This window comes from Lissotriton helveticus, chromosome 7, assembly GCF_964261635.1.
Source record: "Lissotriton helveticus chromosome 7, aLisHel1.1, whole genome shotgun sequence".
NCBI lineage: Eukaryota > Metazoa > Chordata > Amphibia > Caudata > Salamandridae > Lissotriton > Lissotriton helveticus.
In genome coordinates this window covers 1,734,536,767-1,734,549,998 of record NC_136068.1, presented here as the reverse complement: position 1 = coordinate 1,734,549,998, position 13,232 = coordinate 1,734,536,767, and the positions used below count along the sequence as shown (strand labels likewise).

At 43.9% G+C, this 13,232-nt stretch overlaps 1 protein-coding gene across 1 annotated transcript in view; it reads left to right on the top strand.

Moving 5' to 3' along the window:
• Positions 1 to 377: 377 nt before the first annotated feature.
• LOC144770715 (claudin domain-containing protein 2-like) overlaps positions 378 to 13,232 on the top strand; it is a 124,843-nt gene continuing 111,988 nt past the window's right edge. Inside the window, exon 1 of the mRNA XM_078655446.1 lies at positions 378 to 496. The gene's annotated coding sequence lies outside the window, so the exon portion shown is untranslated. The remainder of the gene's footprint in view (positions 497 to 13,232) is intronic.

The window sequence follows — 13,232 nt, the reverse complement described above, 5'->3', positions numbered from 1 at the left end:
CTACTCCTAAATTAGTCACACAGAATACACGTGAGTGTGGACTGCTCATGATTATAACGCATCCATACGAAAACTACTAAAAGAAGACTTTAGCAAAACATAAAGCGTAAAAATACGCTTCTCCAGATGTGTTTTGTGCCACTGCAGAGATTCTCCAATGGAGCTGAATTCGAGTAACTTGTAAAACATTGCTATTCTTGAGATGGTGTTTATGGTCAACCTTTGTACTCAATCTGCTTTCCCTCTTTCTCCTTCCAAACGATGAAGACAGAGCAGTAAATTGATCTGAAATTGAGGTTATCTCAGTTTACAACAGAAGTTGTTATCTATTAACTCTACAATATGAAGCTCAGAGCGATCAGGGTTCTCCTTTTTCCACATCTCTTGGGATCAGTGTAGAGTGAGGTCTGCAGAAGGAGACGGATTGTTTGGACGGAGACATATTTAAAAGACCTGGATTCACGCATAAAAGGGAATCAGATCTTCTCCATAACGAGTAAGTCTTACAAAGCGGGCTGTGGATGCTTGTGAAGTAGTCATTAATTACACCGGTGTGAGTACTGGAGATGGATCAGCAGAGTTGTGGGCAGTGCAAGAGGGGGTCAGATGTGACTTTTCTTCATTCAGGGTGTGAATGAAGCAGGATGGGGGCCTGGAGGTGACTATTGAACACACAGGGGAATTATGAAACGTTGTTAAAACACATTATAAAGTTGCAGAGAGTTTTTGTAAGGTGGACCTTCCTCAGGACTAGAAAAGTAAATACTATTTAGCCGATTGTTTTGATGCATAGTGTCAAGAATGCGACCTGTACAATATTTTCTGAGATGGACCATTGTATTCTTTCTTGTTGCATGCAAAATTCTGCGCTGTGCTGTGTTGGAACAGAAAGGTAGCCAGCCATGCCTTTTTTCCTAAATTATACCAAATGCTTTCATTTGTAATATTGCGGGTAGTCTTGGAGGAATAGAGGTGAGCGATGTTTCACCAATGAGATATAAATATGCTCACACAATAAACACAATATGTGAACACTACAGACACAAATGATGCTGCACCATGACGTTAGAAGTACATCCCATCACAACCCATCTGCCTCTGTACAATTCTAATTAATCACTGTCGGCTCTCTTGCAGTTTTGCAGTTTAGCGTATAATTCTGCCAACTACAAAAGTCCAAAGTAGTCCAATCTCAGCTGATTACAAAATGATCTTTCTTGGGTGTCGGTAATGCCATTCAAATTCACAGGTAAACAAAGCAGGTGAGGTGACCCATTGGTTGTGACCTTCATCTTTTACACCTACTATAGCAGATGGCACAGATTACAGTGCTGATGGTTTCCTACTACTTCAGGGAATGACCAACTCGTTCAGATTTTGGACTCCCCACTCTGCAGATGTTTCTGGGTCCCTAAGCTTGTATCACCAGCAGACTGCCATTTCTCCACTCACCTTTAGCAGTCACTACATGCACAAAGGGCTCTTCTCCACCATGGATCTTAGCAGGTGCAAAAACTTCAAGATGCCACTTTTATCCATGGTTGTAAAGTGTGCCAAGAGTGTCAGGTCTGAGGTCTTCGTTATTGTCTTTGAAACCTATGTATATTTTCTGCAATGCTTCATCAGTTGCTGTCAAGTCAGGTTTACAGTACATCAGCACAGTACTTCAAACACTGCTGATGCACTGAGCAATCATCAACCGTTTAGATCTCTTCTTTGCCTTTCTTAATGCCTTCAACATTATTACCTATACATATAGTTATATGTGATGTTGTTATGGGGACTGGGGGTGAATGCTTGCATTGTTCAGCATTCCGTCCATCATCCGTTCTCTTTGCTGTTATAGGGAGTGATGCCATGCCGGTTTCCTCCTCTGTTTTCCATATCAATCATGTATAAGAAACAATGGTTCATTAGGCACTCATTTGATGAAAGTATTCTTCAAGCATTTTAAGCAAATGAATTACTCAACACAATATTTGTAGTTTTATAGAAAAGTGGGAGACTGGCCTACTACCACATATATTTCAATAAAATCAATAAATGTAACACAGAACACAACAACAACAGCAATCAGTGTTCTAAGTAATCACAAAGGGAAAAGGAGAAACACCTGGGAATATGAGTCATGGAAGCTCAGATGGGTACATAAATTGTAGCTACTTTGAAGATCATAATCAGGGCACAGACATAAGCGAAGAAACTGTGGGTTAGAAACCTAAACCCAAAGACTTAGAAGGACTTCTAAGGCCAGTTTTCTATGTTCAGTGAATGAAAAAGGGTACGGGAATAGTACCCCATAATATGTAAAGTAATAGTGTGCTGATTAATGGTGAGGAGAAGAAGAAGAAAAGGAAGAATATATAGCATTATAAATGAGTAACAGTGAATCACATTGATGTCTTTCAGTAAGTGGTTCTGATTCACATCAGACAGACAACAAGAGCAAGACTCGAGTTGTCTGTGATGTCCCTCAAAACCCCATGGTGAAAACCATCCCAGTTATTCAGTTACACATCTGTAAGTTTCTATTATCTGTGCCCCCAAATTCATATGCCTCTGCTCCCAAAATAAACTCATGGGCAGAGGAATAAAGGGGGACTGCTACTAACATGTAAACAACTGATATTTTGTCACCTACTGCCACCAGGCTCGACCTACTTCCCACAACTCCCAACTGAAAAATGAATACCTGGCCTCCTGCCACTCAACCATAACTCCCTGTGAAAATAACTATCCTTGCCCACATCCAAACATTAAAACAAATACCTGGTCTCTTGACACATGCCCCAACCACACTCTGCATAATTCCCCTCCCGCAAACTGATATACAGGTACCTGATTTCCTGCCACTTACCATTACCACCCTCTCTGCCATCCCATCCGTTCCCTGCCAAAAGGCTGCAGGATCCATCACCACCCCCTTTTGTACCGCTTTTGGCCGCCATAAGTGTGGCAGGGTATGCTCAGACGTGAGTCCCTTGATCACTTTGCCACTGGATTCAAGCAAGCCGGGCTGAAGACGGCTGGAATGCCAGAAACCGGTCCTCGGAAGCTTGTTTCCGGTCCAGGGAAGACATGGCTTGGCAGTTCGGGCTGGACTGTTCCCATGAGGCACAGGGTCAGACTGATTTGCATATAGCCATGTCTGAACTGGGGTGGCAGAGTGGGCTAAAGAACGGTGATGGATTAAACCCAGATCTTTTGACTGGGTATGAGTGTTTGATTGATTCAGATGCTCCGTCCATCACCACCCCCTTTTGTACCGCTTTTGGCCACCATAAGTGTGGCAGGGTATGCTCAGACGTGAGTCCCTTGCTCACTTTGCCACTGGATTCAAGCAAGCCGGGCAGAAGACAGCTGGAATGCCAGAAACTGGTCCTCGGAAGCTTGTTTCCGGTCCGGGGAAGACATGGCTTGGCAGTTCGGGCTGGACTGTTCCCATGAGGCACAGGGTCAGACTGATTTGCATATAGCCATGTCTGAACTGGGGTGGCAAAGTGGGCTAAAGAACGGTGATGGATTAAACCCAGATCTTTTGACTGGGTGTGAGTGTTTGATTGATACAGATGCTCCGTCCATCACCACCCCCTTTTGTACCACTTTTGGCCGCCATAAATGTGGCAGGGTATGCTCAGACGTGAGTCCCTTGCTCACTTTGCCACTGGATTCAAGCAAGCCGGACTGAAGACGGTTGGAATGCCAGAAACCGCTCCTCGGAAGCTTGTTTCTGGTCCAGGGAAGACATGGCTTGGCAGTTCGGGCTGGACTGTTCCCATGAGGCACAGGGTCAGACTGATTTGCATATGGCCATGTCTGAACTGGGGTGGCAGAGTGGGCTAAAGAACGGTGATGGATTAAACCCAGATCTTTTGACTGGGTGTGAGTGTTTGATTGATTCAGATGCTCCGTCCGTCACCACCCCCTTTTATACCGCTTTTGGCCGCCATAAGTGTGGCAGGGTATGCTCAGACGTGAGTCCCTTGCTCACTTTGGGCCATATGTATCAAGCTAATTAGCATTCTCAAAGGCCAAAATTCGCCGAATTTCTGCCTTTGCGAATGCTAATTTGCTAAATGGTATGTATGTAACATTTTTGCTGCAAAATAAGGAATCGCAAAATTTGCTATTCCTTATTTTGCGATTGCACTTAAGGAATCGCAAATTTAGCGATTTCTTAAATGCAATGTATCAAAGAAAAAATATTTCAAAAATGGCCATAAGGATTCGCAAATTACCAACTAAGTTGCGAATTCTTTAAAAAAGAAGCTATTTAAAAAAAATAAAAAAAAGGTGCCATATGACGCTCATACATGCCCTTAGGGCATGTATGTGTGCCATATGCCCCCACATGTCATTTTCAGGGGTGCAGCAGGGTGTTCTTGAGACACCCGTGCACCCTTGAAAATATTCCTAATTTGCGATTAGCAAATTGCTAATCGCAAATTTCCCCTTCATTCCTATGGGCCTCCTGGCCCATAGAAATGAATGGGTAATTTGCGATTAGCAATTTGCTAATCGCAAATTAGGAATATTAAGGAATCGCGAGAAAAAAGTGATTTTTTACAAACATACCGTTTTGCGAATTCTAAATAGCGATTCCTTAAAAATCGCTATTTAGAATTCGCAAAACGGAACTATGATACATATGGCCCCTAGCCACTGGATTCAAGCAAACCGGGTTGAAGACGGCTGGAATGCCCGAAACCGGTCCTCAGAAGCTTGTTTCCGGTCCAGGGAAGGCATGGTTTGGCAGTTCGGGCTGGACTGTTCCCATGAGGCACAGGGTCAGACTGATTTTCATATAGCCATGTCTGAACTGGGGTGGCAGAGTGGGCTAAAGAACGGTGATGGATTAAACCCAGATCTTTTGACTGGGTGTGAGTGTTTGATTGATTCAGATGCTCCGTCCATCACCACCCCCTTTTGTACCGCAAAAGGCTGCAGGATGGCACTGACAATAGCGCTGTGAGAGCTGCTTGTCAGTGTGAGTTGACTTCTGCCCCCTGCAAGGGTCTACACTTGTCAGTGTGGGTTGAAGTTCGATCCCTGTATGGGTCTACGCTTATCAGTGTGGGTTGACTTCTGCTACCTGCGCGGGGCTACGCTAACTGCCATTCTTCTGAAGTGCTTGGGTCTCTGGAGCCCCGGGCAAGTTGATGTAGCAAGTGGTAAGTCAATGCTTTCCCTGTGATTTCCCAGCAGTGGGTAATAATCCCCACAGTGTGCCCATTCCAGTGTAATGCACAAACCCAACCTTGTATTCCCTTATAAACAGCCAACATGCGTTGTGGTTTTAGTGGTCATTGTTGGCCGCATTTTTATTAGGATTACATGCATACACTTTGATCATAAATTGTATGACCCCTGGTCATAAATTATCATTTGTGAACTGTCATACTTTGAGCCATAAATCATATACTTTGCATGTCATACATATTGTTTGCCGTACATTGTATGTACATCACCAGTTCGTAAATGGCACAGACAGTTCATTGGTTAGTTCTTTTGTAGTCTTATCTCCTTTCTTGTCCCTTCTAGGTTATACCATTGTTCAGTTGTTTTCCACGCTCTTTGCGTGTGAGGGGTAGCTTCTCCCATGGAGTCAGGCCCCAATTTGCTACCTTGTTAGTCTCATTTGTGCCCTGCCGTCCGGTGGGGTCTGGGCTGTGAGTGCTGTCTCTGTTTGCTACCCCCTTTTTGCTAGGCCAACTCACCCTGCCGTGAGGCATCCCAAAGTGAGTGGCCCTACTCCTCCACACCGCCCTGTCCGTGTGTCTCCATAACCAACCATTGAACTATTACTTCTCCGCTACCGCTTGCTTGTTGTCCAGCACTGCGATACTGCTGTTCCTTAGGTGAGGGTGGGTGGGACAATATTCTTCGGTGCACCGCTCCCCTGCTCCACGATGATAGGAGCTACATAGGGTGAACGGCGACTTATATCCCCACCCACTTTCCTAACTCTACGGGCGGTGTCACCCCATTGGGGGGGTTTGTACCTCGCCTGACCCCCCACCCCAATTGGCCGGCGGACCTGGCACCTTTCTGGCGGGCGTGGGGGTGCTGGGCTACTGCAATACCACTTCTGGGTGCTTTAAGGCACCCAGAACTGGTATCTTCCAGTGCTCGGTGTCAGTTATGGCGCCGGCCCTTGAGGCTCCCTTTGGAGGCGGCCTCTGCAATAACCCCCCCACTGTGCCCATTCCAGTGTACATGCACAAATGTGAACTGTCATAGTTTGAGTCATAAATCATATAGAGGCTTTCCTGTTTTCCGTTTCTATTTTTGATAAATTCTGGTGGGGGGTTTTCAGTTTTTTCAATACCTTAAAAAAATAGTGATTATCAGTGGTTACCCATTTTCGCGGGATTAAAAACAACAGAAAAGGTGACTTTCCTCTGTTTATAGAATTTTAATTATTGCTGCTTTCTGCACTGAAAGTATATCTGTCTACATAGCATGTGCAAAGGGGATATGAGGTCCAAATAATTTTTTACTGCACTAGAATGGACTACAAAGTCAATAGCATTCTTCACTAACGCTGAAGTTTGTAAAGATGCTTTCAACATACCATCCCGCAAGTGAGAAAGATCTCTTACAGGGAAGCACTGCAGCTCAGGTATCGATTTTGACAGACCATCATACAACATTTTCACATAAGTAGCTGAATCACTACAAATACAAACAATATCACACCAATGTTTATCGAACTTGATAGGAACTTTTTTTCAGCAGCATTCCAAGTGACACTGCGTTCCATGTTTACCAAACGTCTGGTGTCATGTTTACACCACTATCTCAGATGCTTGGTGACAACATTCTTTTCACATATACCTGTCACTTCATCTTGCATTGAATGTTTAAAGCTTGGGGTGTTTAGCAGGTCACTTACAATCAATACTGACTCACTTGAAAAAGGGGCAGATGTATTAAAGGATTTCACCCATTCTCTGTCTGTGTGTGTAAATGTGATGGTACATATTATGAAAGGTTCTTATGAAATCAGCTATTTTACCTATCAGTGAAATCAAATGTAGCCAAAATATCAAATATGATTTTGATATTTACAGATTCTCTACAGTTTATAAAACAACAAAATAAGACTGAAAACATGCTTCTATACACTGCATCTTTAGATCAAAGTCCACAAAACTGAAAAAAGTAGAAGGAAGAAGAGATAATGATTTAGTGACATCCCTAAACAACAAAACTCAAGCAGAATAATGTTAGCCCAGTCTTTCTTGATGCTATCATGCATAACAAAGTTACATTGTATTTGCCCCTTCAGGAAGAAATAAAAATGTCTTTCACTCATCTTTTCCTTTCTTTGAGTGGCACTTATTTTGTGGTTGCAAAGGTGCTTTTTCAGTGTTTATATGTTTACACCGGTGATGGCTATTTTCCTTTCAGTGTGTTTTTATCAGTTATTATAGGTGTAAACCTAAACCCAGATAATCATATACTTTGCATGTTTTACATATTGTTTGCCATACATTGTATGTACATCACCAGTTCGTAAATGGCACTGACAGTTCATTGGTTAGTTCTTTTGTAGTCTTATCTCCTTACTTGTCTCTTCTGGGTCATACCATTGTTCGGATGGTTTCCACAATCTTTGTGTGTGGGGGGTAGCTTCTCTCCCGGAGTCAGGCCCCAACTTGCTACCTTGTTAGTCTCAGTTGTGCTCTGCTGTCCCGCGGGGTCTGGGCTGCCAGTGCCGTCTCTGTTTGCTACCCCCTTTTTGCTAGTCCAACTCACCCGGCCGTCAGGCATCTCAAAGTGAGTGGCCCTACTCCTACACACCGCCCTGTCGGTGTCTCCATAACCAACCATTGTACCATTACTTCTCCGCCACACCGTCAGGGAGGCTAACGTCTTCCTGTAGCTCCCATCAACCTCCTCTACTATCCCAGAAAACACGCATCCCGTATTCAGATAGATGCACCCCGTACCGCCCATACAGTCCGTCCGGGATTTGAACCCGTGACCTCTCACACCCAAAGAAAGAATCATACCCCTAGACCAACGAGCCGGCTAAGAATCTTCGGTGCGCAGCTCCCCTGCTGCACGATGATAGGAGCTACATAGGGTGAGCAGCGACTAATATCCTTCCCCCCCCACTTTCCTGCCTCTAACGGCGATATCCACCCATCGAGGAGTTTGCACCTCGCTGGACCCCCCCACTTTGGCCGGGGGGGCCAGGTGCCTCTCTGGCGCCTGTGGGGTGCTGGGCTAACGCAGTACTGCTTCTGGGCACTTGAGGGCACCCTGAACTGGTTTCTTCCAGGGCTCCGCGCCAGTTATGGCACTGGCCTTTGAAGCCCCCTTTGGGGGCATCCTCTTCAACTCCTATAGCTATCCACTGTTTCGATGTCACTGGACTGAATAATTTAAATCTGGTTATTCACAATTTATGCTTCCTTTGGAAGTTATATATAATACTGCTACTACTAGTAGTACTATTACAAATAATATTAATGAGAATAAATATGAAGTAGGTGTTCAAGAATAATAATGCCCCATTTAAGCTATTCACAAACTTGGAACCTATGTTTTGTGCTCATATCCAACAATATTAATGCTCTAGGCTTTACTAAAGCCCACTGTAAACCATCAGTTCTTTGGCCTTTTGTAAAAACTATGATAGCTGGTCTGTGGCCTCAAAGAAAATAGAGGTTCAGTTCAAGCCCGTGTGTCCTGGCCCTGACACTCCTAGCTCCCTCGCCTCACAAATCACCACCAAGTGCTTTAAATGACATCTACAAGGAGTAGTTATAATAACCTTCATGGAGTAAAAAGAAAGGGCATGACCTGATTATATGCCCTCACTTTAATTCTGCAGTCCAGCAATGTATTGGCTGATATATATATGTATATTGAAAAATCACCTTAAAGCTTCATCATAATGCAGAAAGTCTAATAAAATGCCCTGGAGTACCAGAAATGCATCTGATCCACCACCTGGCTGCTGGCATGACCTGGTTGCACACACGGCCTAGAAGCAGGACACACAAGTATCTAGTTGCTACTCATGTCTCTGTGCTAGTTTTAGATTAATAACTTCCATCTCATTGTGTTTAGGAGACATATAAGGACACTTACTTCTTCCTTACTAACTTCCTTGTTTTCTATAACATTCTGATGCTGGTGGTGAATACTTGCCAGGCCAGGGACACCCTACAATTGTGCAGGAAACTTTTGGGTCTTTATAAAGTCAGTTGTCAAAGCAGGTGAAGAACTACAAGGACGTGCCAAATTGGTAACTGAGTGAAATAGCATCCAGGCAATAGTTTTATACCCGGCTGAGAAATCTTTGACAGGTATAGGCGCAATGTAGCTAAATGTATTCACATCGTTCTAGTTCCATAAAGTAGTAAACAAGCGCAAGTTGAGTTATTATGAAGGTGTCAGTAAAATAGATGCGTTTTCACTTTCATGCAAAACTTTGGCACATTTGTTTAAATCTGAATTGAAATTTAACAACATTCAGTATTTTTTCTGATATTACATTTAGTGACATGCCTATTTCAGAAACACTTTTATATTTAGGCATTGGCAGGAGTCCTGCCAATAACGAATTACCTGCACTTCTCCTATTTTAAGTACCAGGCAAAGCAATTCTTTAGGTACAGGGGGACAGTCAGTATATTTGTTTCCTTTTTTACACAGCACAAATCTACGAGCCAGGTATCAGGGCACATTAAGTGTTAAACAACAATAGAGATTAAGATAAACCTATAGAGAAACGTACAACATTGAAATGAGAGCTACAATAAATTTGGCACTTGGAGGAGTCATGCCAAATATAAAAACTTAGAAAATACGGAAAGAAAGGGATGCAAATAAAGACAAAGTGAAAAAAATGAGAGACGGATTTAGAGGGGAGAGGGATATGGGCTCAAGGGAAAGATGTTTTCCTTCTTGTCTATGGTTCAGGGTTGAAATCGTTGGCCTACAGTAAAGGCAGAGTAAACAAAGGACCTCTGGTCTTCCAGACTCAACTTCTAGAAAGGAATGCTGGACTGCACAGTCTGAATGACCAACAGCTGCCTAAAGCTCAACGCTGAGAAGACAGAAGTCCTCATCCACGGAACCAACCCTTCATCATGGGACAACACCTGGTGGCTCACCGCCCTCGGCAGCCCACCGACCCCCATGCTAGAAACCTCTGCGTCATACTCCACTCACCCCTCTCCATGAACCAACAGGTCAACGCCGTCGCCTCCAGCTCCTTCACAACCCTCCGCATCCCCCGTAAGACATTCAAATGGATCCCCCCAAGTCAAGGAAGACAGTCACCCACGCACTCATCACCAGCAGGCTGGACTATGGAAACACACTCTATTCCGGCATAAACAAGTCCCTACTCTGCAAACTCCAGACGATACAGAACACCGCCGCCAGACTCATCCTCGCCACCCCTTGATACCCGTACATCAGCCAACTCCTACAGAAGCTCCACTGGCTCCCTGTGGAGAAGAGAGTCACTTTCGAAATCCTGACCCTCGCCTACAAATGCCTACACAACACAGAACCCAAATACCTTAATGACACAGTCACCCTCCAGGTACCCAAAAGAAACCTCTGATCACCCAACCTCGTACTCGCCAAAACCCCGTGCATCCACAGAGCCAAAGCAGGCAAAAGAGCCTTCTCCTACATCACGGCCAAGACCTGGAATGAGCTCCCAGCAGACATCAGACATGCCCCCTCCCTGAACACCTTCAGGAAGACACTCAAGACCTGGCTCTTTGACTGAACAGCACTGTCAAACCCTTCCCAAAGTGCCTTGAGACCCGCATGGATGAGTAGCGCGCTTACAATTTCTCGATTGATTGATTGATTGATTCCTTTGTGGTGGCCGCTTGAGAAGGCGACCTCTGGTGAGTAAGACGTTTATTTTGGCTTGTCTTGGGCATGTAGGAGAGCCTCAGGGACACCTGGGTCAATGCCAGGCACATTCCTAAAGCATTATGCGTCTCCTGGGCAGCTCCTCCATCTAGACACAGCTGGGCTTCTCCTCACCTCTGGATGGACAAGTCACTCCCTCTCTCCTCTCAGCAGGTATGAAGCTCCCATGACTCAATCAGACCCACATCTCTCCAATATGATGTCAAGACTTGAGCTACTATCCCTCCCCTCTAAAAGACTATCAGCGATGCAACCCCTAAATCACAGTAGCTCATCCAGCAAGGAGAAGATAAAAGGATCAGGTCCACTCTCTAACAGCTGAATCTACAGATTCTCCAGCCTCGCCGATTTACTCTTCCTTCAACCAAAAGCCAGTGCTCAGGAAGGACAAAGCATCAACTTACTGCAAAAAAGGTCCTCATAGAAATCCTAAAGGCAGCCCTGTCTCCATCCATCTATACTACAACGTTTGTGACAACACCCTCAGGTCAGGGATGCACAATACACTTTGCCTTTCTGGATAGTTCTATCATAACCTTCATCTTGTCCCACATCAAACCAGGGTCAACCCAAAAGGGATCCCATTGGTTTCAGCATTCACATACCCACAAACAACATGAAGTCTTGCAGTCATTCTGCATACTGGACGGACCCGTGCAGTGGCCGCTTTAATTGCCCCGAGACCACGTTTGGCGCTGCCTGACCTTGATAGAGGTAGGAGACATAATTTAACCTACCCCTCTGGAACACTGTTGTAGACCCTACGATTGGACGTGATCTTTGGGCGTTTTCAGTCCCTCATTTTTGAGATACGGAGAGTTTGAAGTGGAATTTATTTCCTCCCAGTCCCCTGTGGGATGGGTTGTCCCCCTACATTTTTGCCAGAATTTCCGTGTGCGAAAGTACCCATGTCCTGATGAAGCCTTAAAGACATCTGGCTGAAACGCGACCGCGACTGCGTCGACACCTTGTTCTTAAGGAGTCCCCATAAACTTGTATCTTATTGCAACTTATTTTCTTTTGCGCCCTATACAATAACTGTACAGAGAAGTGATAGCTCTGGCGCACTTTATTGGGAATTCCTTCCTTTGGGATGTATATCACTCGGAGTTAGTAGTGAATACTACGTGAAGTTTGGTATATTTTCTTAGGGTACGTGTATATATAGATAGATTACAGTAATTGTAATGTACAGTTTGTATATGTGATTTGTATATATTGTATAGACTGTAGTGTTCTTGTATATATATATATGTTTTCATATGTGTTTGTTTCTATGCGACACTCTTTTTGATGACTCGTATACATGCCTATTTGAATTTTGAATGTGATTGAACTTAAATAAGTATACTAACAGGATAATTGATTATTTCTTGTTTGAAAATAAACACTTGATTGATCCCTCAGTACCTTTTTCTCTACTTTTTCATCCTTGGATGTACCTTGCCCAGGCATGGGAGGGTGATTTGGGCAGAACCCCTATCTATTTTTGCAGTCATTCTGCATAAACACATGCACTCGCCATACATGCAGAGATGTCGGTGCAGGGAGTGGGTATGACGTACATGGAACTTTACACAAGTGGGGCTGTAGACATGCCATTCCCACTTTGAACAGTCCACCTTTGGGTACCACAGTAAGTTAAAGCCTTGCAATGAGATACACCATCTCTGAAACTTAGAAGTCTGACTCTTCATTTCCATCAACCATTTGAGTGGCTTATGATCCATTTGGACCAGGACCTTAGTACCAAACAAGTAGGGTCAGAACCTTTCCACGGACGACACTATCCCATAGCACTCCTCATTTGCAGACCAGTGCTGTTCCCTTGACATCAGTCTGTAACTAATAAATGCCACCAGGCGCTCACTGCCCTTGTCACAGAGTTGAGCCAGGACTGCCTCTGTCTGAGATGTCAGTGAGTACAAAGAACGGATGACCCTATTCAGGTGCCTTCAGCACACAGACAGAAATTCTTTATTGTGCAGTTAATTAAAACCATTGCAATATTCCAAACCATAAAATATATTACCTTCACGTGCTGTTATAAAATAAATATAAACAATTAAAATGGAAATATTTAAAATTTGATTTCAATTTACAGAATAGGTTTTTTTTGTTTTCTTTTATATGAGGAATAAACCGTAAGAATTGTTAAAGTATAGTTTTAGCCTTTGTTGTTCTTTCGTTAAATTCTCAAAATAGGTTATAGATTTAATTATTTGACAGATTAATAGTGGGTCCTTTGAGTCCAGAATTTTTAATTTTGCAGATCTACAGGTGCGGATATCTATTTCTTTAAACTTTCTCCTGAGCAA